The following is an 11785-nucleotide window of genomic DNA, read 5'->3' as shown; positions in this document are numbered from 1 at the left end:
GGTAGAAGGAACTAATATTCATTTGCTCATTTGTTCTTCCAACAAATTTTCCTTTGGTACTGACCAAATGCCAAGCTGAGCGATTTACATATAACATCTAGTCAATTCCTAAATATTCTATGAATTTTATAGGTATGGAGACTTAGGCTCAGAAAGTTTAAATAACTTGTAAGCGGAGGAGGTAGTAAGCGAAGGACCTGAGGTTTGGATTTAGGTCTGCCATTAAAAATAGCGAAGGCTTTTCCATTAAGCACGCTCCCTCATGAACGTGTCATATGTATGAAAACACCAACACAGCTAAAAGAAGGAAGAAGAGTCTGGTTGGGAAAAACCAATCCCTCTAGCTACTCAGGGAGTGAGAATATACCGCCATGTTAAAAGCACCTCCCTCCTCTTGGTCATGGTGCTGAACGTCTGTCTCCCCCATCTTCCTTCTGTCCTCCCTTTCCCCACCACCCAAGACGTGTCATGAACTCCCACAGCAGGCACATTAGGGAACATCATTTCGAGAGTGCTCCTCGAGCATACCTCTGACAGACTCTTGCTTTGAATCGCCTCAACACATTTCAGAGGAGAGGATTCAAAAGGGAGTTTTAAAAAGAAGCAGACCTAGAGTTGCACAGAGGCAGCAAAGACACCCTTGAGGTCATTCTTCTCTTTTTTCTACACTGATGTATTCTCTCCAGAGTGATAATAATCTTTTTTGAAATGCAGGTCTAAGACGGAAGGAATTTTTATCTGGAAGAGTAATATAAATTAGCTTTGACTGCCAGTTTCCACTGATTATTACTTTCCAGGCGGAATTCCTACAAATTCTTGAGGCATGACCTCCAATGAAAAAATAAAACCCCTTTAAAAACTTGTTGAGAAATTCCAGATAACTTTCACAAGAGATTTAATTTTAGAGCATTAACACAATCTTGGTTGGAAAGATAAAACTACAATGCAGTTATTTGGTAAAAGTCATTACTTCACAATGAAGTCATTGGAGATTATTTTACTGTGCTTATCTGTCCCCTCTCTCTTTTTTTTTTTTCTTTTAAACTTGGTTCCTTTCTCCCCAAACTAATTTTATTATGCATTACTCAGTGCACTCTGGATTCACCCTTATAAAAGCATAAAGTGTTTCAACAGATAGCCAGCTGGAGGCAGCCAACTTGAGATTCAACCTACCGGTATGAGCAAACGTTGTGATTGGTTCTTAACATCTTAGTAATATGTTCTAGGCATTATTGCCTACGTATGGTTTGGGGAACTATAAGGGAAGGTTCTGGGGTTTTGTTTTTTCAACATGTTATGAAGCAATGGATTCAAAGGGATTTCTGTATATCGTTGAAAGAGATTTAGGGGTGAGGAAGTGAGAGCCTGCATACTAGTATTTACTGCGGGCTTGATAGGCGACACGTGTGAAGATGTGGGCGGGGTCTCATCCACATTGGACACATGGCGAGAGCGAGAATCGGAAAGGTGAAGTGATTTGTCCAAGGACTCTCGCCCTCTCAGCGGTGGAGCCGGAGCAATTCAAGCCCAGGAACATCTGACTGCAAGGCTGGCCTCCTTCCCACGGCAGGGTGTTGCTCCTTCTCGAGCTGGACTAAATGCGGATGGGAAAACATGAAGACTGGGCTACATGTGCAAAACGTATCAGTGGTCCCAAGTGGCCAAACGGAAAAAGATGTCATTACTTACCATTTTCCCCAAATTTTTCATTTACTTCAATTCAAAGTGTCATTTAAAGTATATAATGTTATTGTATACATAATCAAGATAAATCAGTATCTGGTAAAAAAAAAATACATACATATGAAACTATATGTAGATATATGATACCAGATAGATAGATAGACGGATAGACGATATAGTTTTATATACATCTATGCCTTTATCCTCTAGTATATATATGAATATAATCACATGTGAATTATCCTTTATCTTTCAGTACCTAACATGAAGAAGTATGAATTCACAGTTATCCTGTGAATATAATGATTATTATTAACATAAAATTTCCCTTTCCTGTTTTAACATTTTAAAAACAAAACAGTCACCTGATGTCCATGAGTAGGTGGAAAAGAGATCTATAAAATAAGAAAGAAAAGGGATATTGTGAACCTTTGATACTCTTTATCCTAAAATGTTCTAATTTCCCTGAGAATAAGCCAGCGGTGGAAATTATCTTTTAGATATTTAAATGTTTTTTAATTCCTTTCAAGAACATTCACATTTTACCAGTTGTTATACAAGAAGTCAAAATGAGTGGCCTTTCCAAGAGTAATTCAACATTATTAATTCTCAAGTGATGAAATCTCTCAGCATAATTTATGTTACATAAATCTATTCGCTCATTAACCTCATTGATTGAGCATCTTATTTATTCAAGGCATTAGAGACACAAAAATAAACAAACACATTCTCTTCTCTAATCTTTGCAGTATTCTAGGGAAACAGTCATAAAAACATACACTTATGGTACAGAATGGTGAGGATTATGTCCGATGTATAAACAGACGAGTGTATAGCTGGCCTTTCTAACCTCCCAGATGTCCAGAAATCAGAACTATATGGAATGAAAATGATGCCAGAATATGTAGGAAAGTTGTGAGGAAAAAATGCAAGCTTGTTTTTATTCCATTTAGACCAGGTTCCTTTCTTTTAAAAGGCGCTTCAATAAATATTTCTCCAATAAGAATCTAAAGCAGTTTTACATGCATTATGTCTCTTAATCTTAAGAGTATTTCAGAGATGTGGGAGAAAGCAGGTGCTTGTATCAGTTCTAATTCCTACATGAATGTCTATCATATCTTCAGTTACTTCCTAGGCAAGATAACAGAACCCTGTTCAGTAGAATTCCTTAAAGTTTTATAACTCTCCAAAAATTTCTCTGAACCCTTCTTTTTTTATCTGATAGAACTCTCTCTCTCTCTTTCTCAGATATACAATTTAACTTTCTTTCATTTTCTATTCTTAATATCTTGTAAATGCCTCTTCACTTTTTATTACTTGCGAAAAGTGGCCAGTAACTAATTCTCCCTTTTAAATTTTCTTTTTTTGTTATTGAAAAAAATTTTAAGTTTGTTTATTTATTTGGAGAGAGAGAATGCATGAATTGGGGAGGGGCAGAAGAGGAAAGAGAGAGAATCTCGAGCAGGTTCTGTACTGCCGGAGCAGAGCCTGATGTGGGGCATGAACCGATGAAGCCGTGAGATCATGACCTGAGCCAAAACCAAGAGTCAGACACTTAACTGGTTGAGCCACCAGGCGCCCCTTAAATTTCCTTTTTTATTTCACAATAATTCATATTTGTCTTGGAGAAAAAAAACTACAAAATACAGATTATCAAAAGCAAAGAGAGGACCGTGTGTGTGTGTGTGTGTGTGTGTGTGTGTGTGTGTGTGTGTGATGTGAATGTGTGTGTTGAGAATAGGGACTCTAATCAGAAACAGGTACCACAGATACAACAAAAAAGGACATGGGCACACCAGGAGACAATGGACAATAGTATTAAGGCTGCATCTTTCTCCTGACTTTGCCCTACAATAATCCAATAATTCTCCCATTTTTAAACTACCATTATTCCTGTTCCTTCTTCGTTCATTTCCATTTATCTCAGCTCAGAAATGTTACGATAATTGTTACATGATCTCCTTCTTTCTCTTTTTTCAATCTATTCAGATTCAATTTCCTAAATGAATACTTTCAAAGAATCACTCCCGTGGGTAAGAATTTTTAATATCTTCACTTGTCTTATGGTATAGAGTACCATCCGAGGTCCTTAACATATTCTAACAACAGACTAACTTCATCTTCATTTTTTACCATTCTCCTACATATACCTCCCCTTTCCACAGATCAGAGACTTTTCCCCATCAGTGGAGAAGCAGGGTCCTGGAAATCAGACTGATCTGGGCACAAATCCTGGCTCCATCACCAAGGTTTGGGAATCCGGGCAAGCTGATTCATCCATAGAATAGAGATAATAGTCTCCTTTCAGGATTTTGCTGGAAGATAAATGAGAAAGATATCTGAACATATTATTTGATTCCCCTTCTATGCAATCAGATTGTCCCTTGCTCTTTCCCCTCAGGCATCTTTGCCTGGGATACCCCCTGATTCACATCCTTGTATTCTCACTTGTTGTTTTTCTCCTCTTTGAAGATCTTCTAGGTCATTTCAGCTCACAGGAATTTCTGCCCTTCCTCTGAATGCCTAACACATTATGTGGTTTCCTGCTTCACAATCCACCATTTGCTGGTGAGATCTCTGAGATCTTACTCGACATACTATCTTGTTTTATTATTTTTCTCCTATATGTAGTGTTCCATGCAGTCCTGCTTTGTTTCCCTAAATAGACTGTGAGCTCACCAAAGATAGGTCCTTCCACTCTGTATTCTCAGTGCCTCACAAATGCCAAAGCATAGATGGTACTCAGCTATACCTTTACTGAATTCACATTATGTTATCTTCCTGAGGCCTGCTCCCTAAATCCTTATCCACAAAAGAGAATTAATTGATCAATTGATTCATTCACTCATTCACTCATTGGTTTTCCAAGAAGATGTATCAAATGTTTGCTATGTACCTGACAATGATTTAGTCACCCCAGATAGGGCCATAAACAAGAGAGTCAAGTTCTTTGTTTTCATGGATCATCTTTCATTCTAGTGGGAAAAGCACACAACTCAAAGGTAAGCAAATAAATAATTTAAGAGTCATAAATACTCTGAGGGAAATAAAATAGGGTGACAGGAGAGATGGTGACAGAGAAGCAGGGCTCTGCCAGGGGTTATGCAGGTTAGCCAGGACTCTTTGGACATGGGACAGATGATTCGCATCTGGCAACTGACTGTCTTCTGTCACCCAATGGCATTGATGGCTTCTCCTCATCTATGTGCAGAGCACAGAATGTGTGAGCTCGAAGGGTACTCAGCAGTTATAAAGTCCAGGAATTCTCAACTATTATTCCATTGCCATGTGTTCATTCAAAGTGAAATCTCACAGGAAGGTCCATAACCTCTGTGTATTTTCATAGTTGCATTGGAAACCTTGGATCTGGTCTATGCTATTTATGGGAATGGAGGTACAGTTGGGGCCTAGAGCTGAATGGTCAAGAGTTAGATGCCAGGCAAATATACATCTTTTGATAATTGTTTGGCTCATTTGGCCATCATTTAAAACCATTTCTTATGGGTATGATTTATTGCTCTACTTCCATTTTAGAAGATGTTATTATCCCATGTATTCACTTAGTTTATTCCTCACACTTAATTCCAAGTAGCTTTTGTTTGTTTCCTAAGGCCAAACCAGTGATAGAATAAGGGTCTACAGCTTTTGAGGAGCCTCAGCTCTAAATTACCTGGTCTTGTCTTTTTGGTCCTCAGTGATCCTTTGTGCCTCAATTATAGGACTTGACCCATTTTGCCTTGTATCATCACCATCTACAGCCTTCTACAGAAGACTTCGTATCTTCTACAGAAAACTGCAAACTGTGAGCAGAAACTGTGTTTTAATCTTTGCGGTGCCCACCGAAAACAGTATCTTGCATTAGAGTAGGTGCTAAATGTCTGACATTAAATGTCACATTCTGACACACATTCAAACAGAGAGAGGTATTGAAATATTATTTTGAGAATTGATAACATCATCGGCATATGTGGGTAGCCTCCCCAGGTGGCCGACTTGCCAAGGAAAGCACTCATTTGAATGTGTAAGATCTTGTATGTCATCAGAAGCAATTAGTATGACTTCATCATCATGGCACCTATTTAGTGAGTGACTGTTAAGTTATTCAGACAGGATAGTAGGTGCTTTGAGTGAGACTCAAAAGAAGCACAAAACAGAGCCCACATCTTTAGCAAATTAGCAGTTTAGATTGGGAAGCAAGAGTCCAAAAATGTAAAGTCTATGTAATTAAATTCTAAATTATGTAGTGAAAGTAAGTGAGGCAGAAATCCAAGAAGCCATCACTAAGTGACAGCTGCGGAGCGTAGGGAAGGGACCAGACCGTGGATTGCCATGAAGGCACCAGGCACTGCTCTGAGGTGCCAGACCATCTACACAGACCTCTAGGGGAAGTAAAGGCTAGTCCATAAGAGCTCACGACACAATGAACCAGTTAGAAGAAGGAGGAGCCAAACTGACTTTCACTTTTCCCTATCCGGTGCCTGGGTGGCTCAGTCGGTTAAGCATTTTTCCTATCGGGAAGAGCCTTGGCTTGCCACAGTACCTCAGGTTTCAGAAATCCTAGTGTCAGATGTTGTTCCTAAAGGAGAAACATTCTGAGCACTTGGGAGAATGCGAAATTGTCCTTGAACAGGAGGAAGTCAGCCAAAGAGTTCCCAGACATTACTCACTGGTTCGGCATATCCCACAACCTACAAGGCTGTCTTGTGCCGTGTCACCGAGGGGACCGCAGTTTGTTCTTACATGGACTCTGGCTCAGTAAATTCAGAACGGAGAAGGAGCGGGATTTCTGATATGAAGATGTGAGACACATGCCTTGTAGGGAGAGATTACAAAAGAAAAAATGTTAGAGGACAGGCAATGCCAGGTGATAGATAGACTTTGCCATGTATCACAGGTAAGGAGACAAACCATCCAGAGCTCTAGATACAAATATCTCTCTCCTGAGGTATACAATTCCTTAAAATTTTTTTTTAACATTTATGTATTTTTGAGGGAGAGAGACAGCGTGAGTGGGGGAAGGGCAAAGGGGGAGGGAGACACATAATCTGAAGCAGGCTCCAGGCTCTGAGCTGTCAGCACAGAGCCCGACGTGGGGCTGGAACCCATGAGCAGTGAGATCATGACCTGAGCCAATGTCGGACACCCAACCAACTGAGCCACCCAGGAGCCCCGAAGAACAGGCCTCTATACGGTGATTCTTAATTGGGATCAAAAAATATATAGAGTGCTGTTCTCATAGGCCATTAGCCTGAGGCAAGAAGTTATGAAGAGGTTAGAAAAGGGGCACCTGGGTGGCTCAGTCAGTTAAACGTCTGACTTCAGCTCAGGTCATGATCTCGTGGTTCATGAGTTCAAGCCCCGCATCGGGGTCTGTGCTAACAGCTCAAAGCCTGGAGCCTGCTTCGGATTCTGTATGTCCCTCTCTTTCTCTGCCCCTCCCCTGCTCACTCGCTGTCTCTCACAAAAATAAATAAACGTTAAAAAAAAAAAGAGAAAGAAAGAAAGAAAGAAAGAAAGAAAGAAAGAAAGAAAGAAAGAAAGAAAAGAGATACCCTGATGAAATAGGATAGTTAAAGATGCCTCTTTCCCAAGCCTCTCCATTTATCTCAAAAAGATGTTTGGCTATGAAAGTGGGTGGTACCTGCAGAGACTTCCCAAAATTATTGTCGAGGCCACAATTGCTGATGCGAAACACTAGAGTAACTGTGCTTGTCTTAACCAGCGCACACGGCTCGGTTATGCAGAATAACGGCACAGTGAAGAGTGCGCTGTTCAGTGCATTAGAGATTTGTTGGAAAACCCGAAGTTTAGACATAGAAGTTTATTGACTGTATGTTGGGCTTTGCAACAGATGCCGTCAGGATAGAAAAGAAATACAGGGCTGATTCCTCCGTTGAGAAGAACCCATAGTTGCGGTGACCATATGTTCTTGGTAATAATAAGCTCTTACCTTCAACATCACCACCACCACGGCACTACCCTGATTCCACTTTGTTTATACAGTGTTTTTTTTACTTAACCCAAGGCTGTTGGTGGTATCTTCCTCTCATTTCCAGATTAGGTCCGATGATCTTCATACATGAAGAGTAACTTAATCTTTGGACACTCTGAGAGTCCCCACTATTACTGGTACTTTCTAGAAGACAATGAGCTCTACACATGGAACTGAATTCACAGCAGTCATACACACATATAGATGCATACACATGAACATTACCATCTTCAGCATAGACCTTGAGAGTACAGGGTTGGAAAACTTGGAAAATCTCTTTGCAAATTGATTTCAGCAAGTGCATTGCATTCTTTGGATTCTTTAGCTCTGGCAAATATTTATCTTGTAAAAAAATAAACTTTGTAAGTAGATAAAAGTTTTGGGACGCTGTAATAGGTAATTCTATGTGTCAACTTGAATAGGCCCCAAGGGTACCTGATGGTCAAATATTATTTTGGGTGTGTTTGCCAGGGTGTATCCAGATGAGATTAACATTTGAGTATGTAGACTGAGTAAACCAGATCGAGCAGATTGACTTCTCTAATGTGAATGGGCCTCATCCAATCAGTTGGAAGCCTGCACAGAATAAAGAGTCTGAGTAAAAGCGAATTCCTTTTGCCTGACTGCCTTCAGGCTGGGGCTTGTTTTTGTTTTTTGATTGTTTGTTTGCTTGTTTGTTTTTCTTTCTTTGGACTTGAATAGAAACGTCAGTTCTTCCTGGGTCTTGACTCTGTTGCACTTGGACTAGAACAACACTGACTTTCTTAGTTATTAAGCCTCTGGACTGGGGCTGAGACCATAGCATCAATGCCGCTAGGCCTTCAGCTGCCAGCTGTAGATCTTAGGACTGTCAGCTTCTTAATGACATCAGCCAATTCCTTGTAATATATCCCTCTCTCTCTGTCTCTATCTCTCTCTCTCTCTCATTTTCTTTGTCCCTACATGTATATACACACACACACATATATACACATATACACATTCAAAATCACATAGATATATGATATATATATATATTATAAATATCTCTCCATATATATGGAATATAGGAGACAGATCCTATTGGTTCTGTTTGTCTAGAGAACCCGATGAATATAGAGCCAGAGGAACACATTAGCTGACAAGCTGGAAATGAAATTTTGTTCACCTACAGCCCAAAAGATGTATATATAATAAAGACCCCTTATTTTTCTCATAGGCTCAATAACTGGTTTTGAAAATAATTTTAAAGTAGGAATTCCAAATAGGTCTTGAACAATGGGAGTATTTAGCAGACTCCACTGCCTGACCACCAAATCTGTTTCTTCCTCTTTCTGAGAATATAGCTTGACTGCTTTTTCTGTGTGACTGAGTTCTGATGTATACTACTTTTAGTTATGGCCCATAAACACCCCCCGCTCCCGCCAAAGCACACACAAGATTCCTCATGCTCTTTTCTTCCTTCCTTCCTTCCTTCCTTTCCTTTTCTTTTTTTTTTTTAATGGTTATGTATTTACTTTTGAGAGAGAGAGAGCACAAGCAGGGGAGGGGCAGAGACAGAGAGAGAGACAGAGAGAGAGAGAGGCAGAATCTAAAGTAGGCTCCAGGCTCCAAGCTGTCAGCACAGAGCCCAGCGCAGCGCTTGAACTCACAAACTGTGGGATCATGACCTGAGCGGAAGTCAGGCACCTAACCAACTGAGCCACCAACGCACCCCCCTCATGCTCTTTTCTGTTCAGTGGTGACTTTAGTCATGTATTGAAGGTGGTGGAACATGAGATGGAAGGAGCCTGAGTCCCTCCTTCCAACTGGAGGACACTTGATCGGGAATATCCATTTGTGATTTTATATGAATGAAAAGTAAATTTCTATTTAGCCACTGAGATTTCTGGAGTGTGTTTGTTCTTTCTCTTTTTCCAGTTTTTCATTTTAATTCCAGTACAATTAACATACAGTGTTATATTAGTTTCAGGTTTACCATCTATTGATTCAACTGGCATTTGGCGGTTCTATAACGGTGGCTGGTAGCTGGTATAACCTAAGCAATACACAGAACCACTAGGATAAGAGTAGAGGTGATAATGTTGACAGACAAGATCCTGTGAACTTACAACTTCTGGTATGTCTGTTTAAAATACTCATCTCAGGGGCGCCTGGGTGGTTGAGTCAGTTAAGCGTCCAACTTCAGCTCAGGTCGAGATCTTGCAGTTTGTGGGTTCAAGCCCCATGTCGGGCTCTCTGCTCTCAGTGTGGAGCTCGCTTCTGATCCTCTCTCCCCCACTCTCTCTGCCCCTACTCGGCTCATGTTGTCTCTCCCTCAAAAATACATAAACTTTAAAAAAATAAATAAATAAAATAAATTATCCATCTCAAAATACAGGAATTCTACCTTAGCTTGTTAGAATCCAGTTAGTCCCATTTGTTGTGTGCCATGTAGACAAGTAATCAGAAGCCAAACAACAATAACAGCAACAACAACAAATCATCATCATCATAAATGATTTGGTTTGGAAACCTAACCTTAGATTTGATCTGCTTGAGTTGCTCTGCTAACACTAAGCCAATTACATTGCCAGTTTGACTCAAACAAAATTGATTTTTTAAACAGTAGTTATAGTGGGCTCAATGGGGAAAAAATACTATTTGGGGTTAGAACACCAGAATTTGAGCCCCAGCTTTACCGTTTGCTGGTGGTGTAAACTCTGCAAGTCTCTTACCTCATCTCAGAATGGGATAATAATTGTCCCCCAGTGCACTGTTGAGAAGATCAAAGTGCTACACTTTGGAGGAGTAATTATTTTTGCCTGTTTTCAAGGCAACTCCTTTGGGGGGGGGGGGTGCGTGCTGAACAGTAAGCCCAGCAGTTTTCATTCACTCATTTCCTGCTTGCTACCTGGGGTCTTGACGTGTCCAGGAGGTTGTGAATCTTAACTTATAAGGGCCCCAATCCATGCTTGAGGGTCTGATAGCTGATTTGAGTTGGAAGACGTGTCACAAGCAAGCACTCATGTGTTTTGGAAGCAGGAGCAAAGAGACCAAAAGACCAAGCCCTCTGAAGAAAGTAAACACAACAGGAATGCTTTGAGGGTGACGGAGCCTGCTCTTATCTCACTTCATACAAGCTTAGACTTCAAAGCACATTTTGTGACTCACATCCACTAATGACTAAAAGCAAAGGCCAAGTTATGAATTATGGAGTGGAGAGGGGTGGGGGAAGGAAATGATGGCAAAATCTTGAGAAAAAAGTGAAGTTAAATGAAACTCATCTTCATGATTTTCGTATTTCCGTGAGTGGGCATTCCTTGACCCCGCCGGGGAACATAACGACAACATAGGAAAGTTGGTTAAGAGAATGGATTTTGGTGTCAGAAAATGCTGAGTCAGACTCTCAGTTCAGCCACCTGTTCTGTATGTTCCCTTGGGAAACTTACCTCTCAGTACTTCACCTCCTCCTTAATGGAAAAATAATCGTTCTTATGTCTAAAGATTGCTGAAAAATGAGAAATGCATCGATGCACGTAGAGAATTTAGCACAGTGAGATAGATTCAACATTAGCTCTAATTGTTTTTGGCTTATCCTTTAATATCACCGTGGCTTATACACTATATGTCATTCACACTGCAGGCTTACTCATCAGATCAAATTATTGCAAAGAATATGTCTTCTTAGTTTTCCGATCTAAGAGTTGTCTCTTCCACCCTGGTCCTGGACGTGGAGTTGCTGCTAAGGCTTTTGTGCTTAACCCCCATCTTTCTCTGTCAGTCAGAGAATGGAAGAGAAGGAGTGGAAACAGTGATATATATTTTTTTTAATTTCAAAAATTATGAGAGGCAGCATTGCCTTCATGTGAACACACATGAGCTGTGTTTGGTGCTATAACCTGCAGATCCCCGATGGACCATCAATCTACTCTTCTGGAATCACATGTGTCAGTAACTCCAAAGTTCTGGTTTGAAACCAGGAGTCTGGCATATCCCAAATTCAGCTCAGTGTCAGCATTCCTGCTCTCCTAGCACACCAGTCTTGATCTTTGGTTCTGTTGACCTATTTGACTTCCCTGCTCTGTCGGAAGGCCCTTTGACTGTGGGCACCATGCTTCTTTCATCTTTCCATCCGTTTCCTTCACTCAG

The 11785-nt window shown here is 40.5% G+C and overlaps 1 long non-coding RNA gene across 1 annotated transcript in view; it reads right to left on the bottom strand.

The window, feature by feature from the left end:
- Positions 1-878: 878 nt before the first annotated feature.
- The window catches only part of LOC147572471 (uncharacterized), a 55534-nt gene continuing 44627 nt past the window's right edge, over positions 879-11785 (bottom strand). The window contains exons 3-4 of the long non-coding RNA XR_015245866.1: positions 6351-6495; positions 879-3998 (exon numbers count right to left, since the gene is read on the bottom strand). This is a non-coding gene — a long non-coding RNA (uncharacterized LOC147572471). The remainder of the gene's footprint in view (positions 3999-6350; positions 6496-11785) is intronic.

Source organism: Puma concolor, chromosome E4 (genome assembly GCF_028749965.1).
Source record: "Puma concolor isolate L17-30 chromosome E4, mPumCon1.1.hap2, whole genome shotgun sequence".
NCBI lineage: Eukaryota > Metazoa > Chordata > Mammalia > Carnivora > Felidae > Puma > Puma concolor.
Note: the sequence above shows the minus strand (reverse complement) of the source record. Positions and strands in the feature narration are given on the sequence as shown.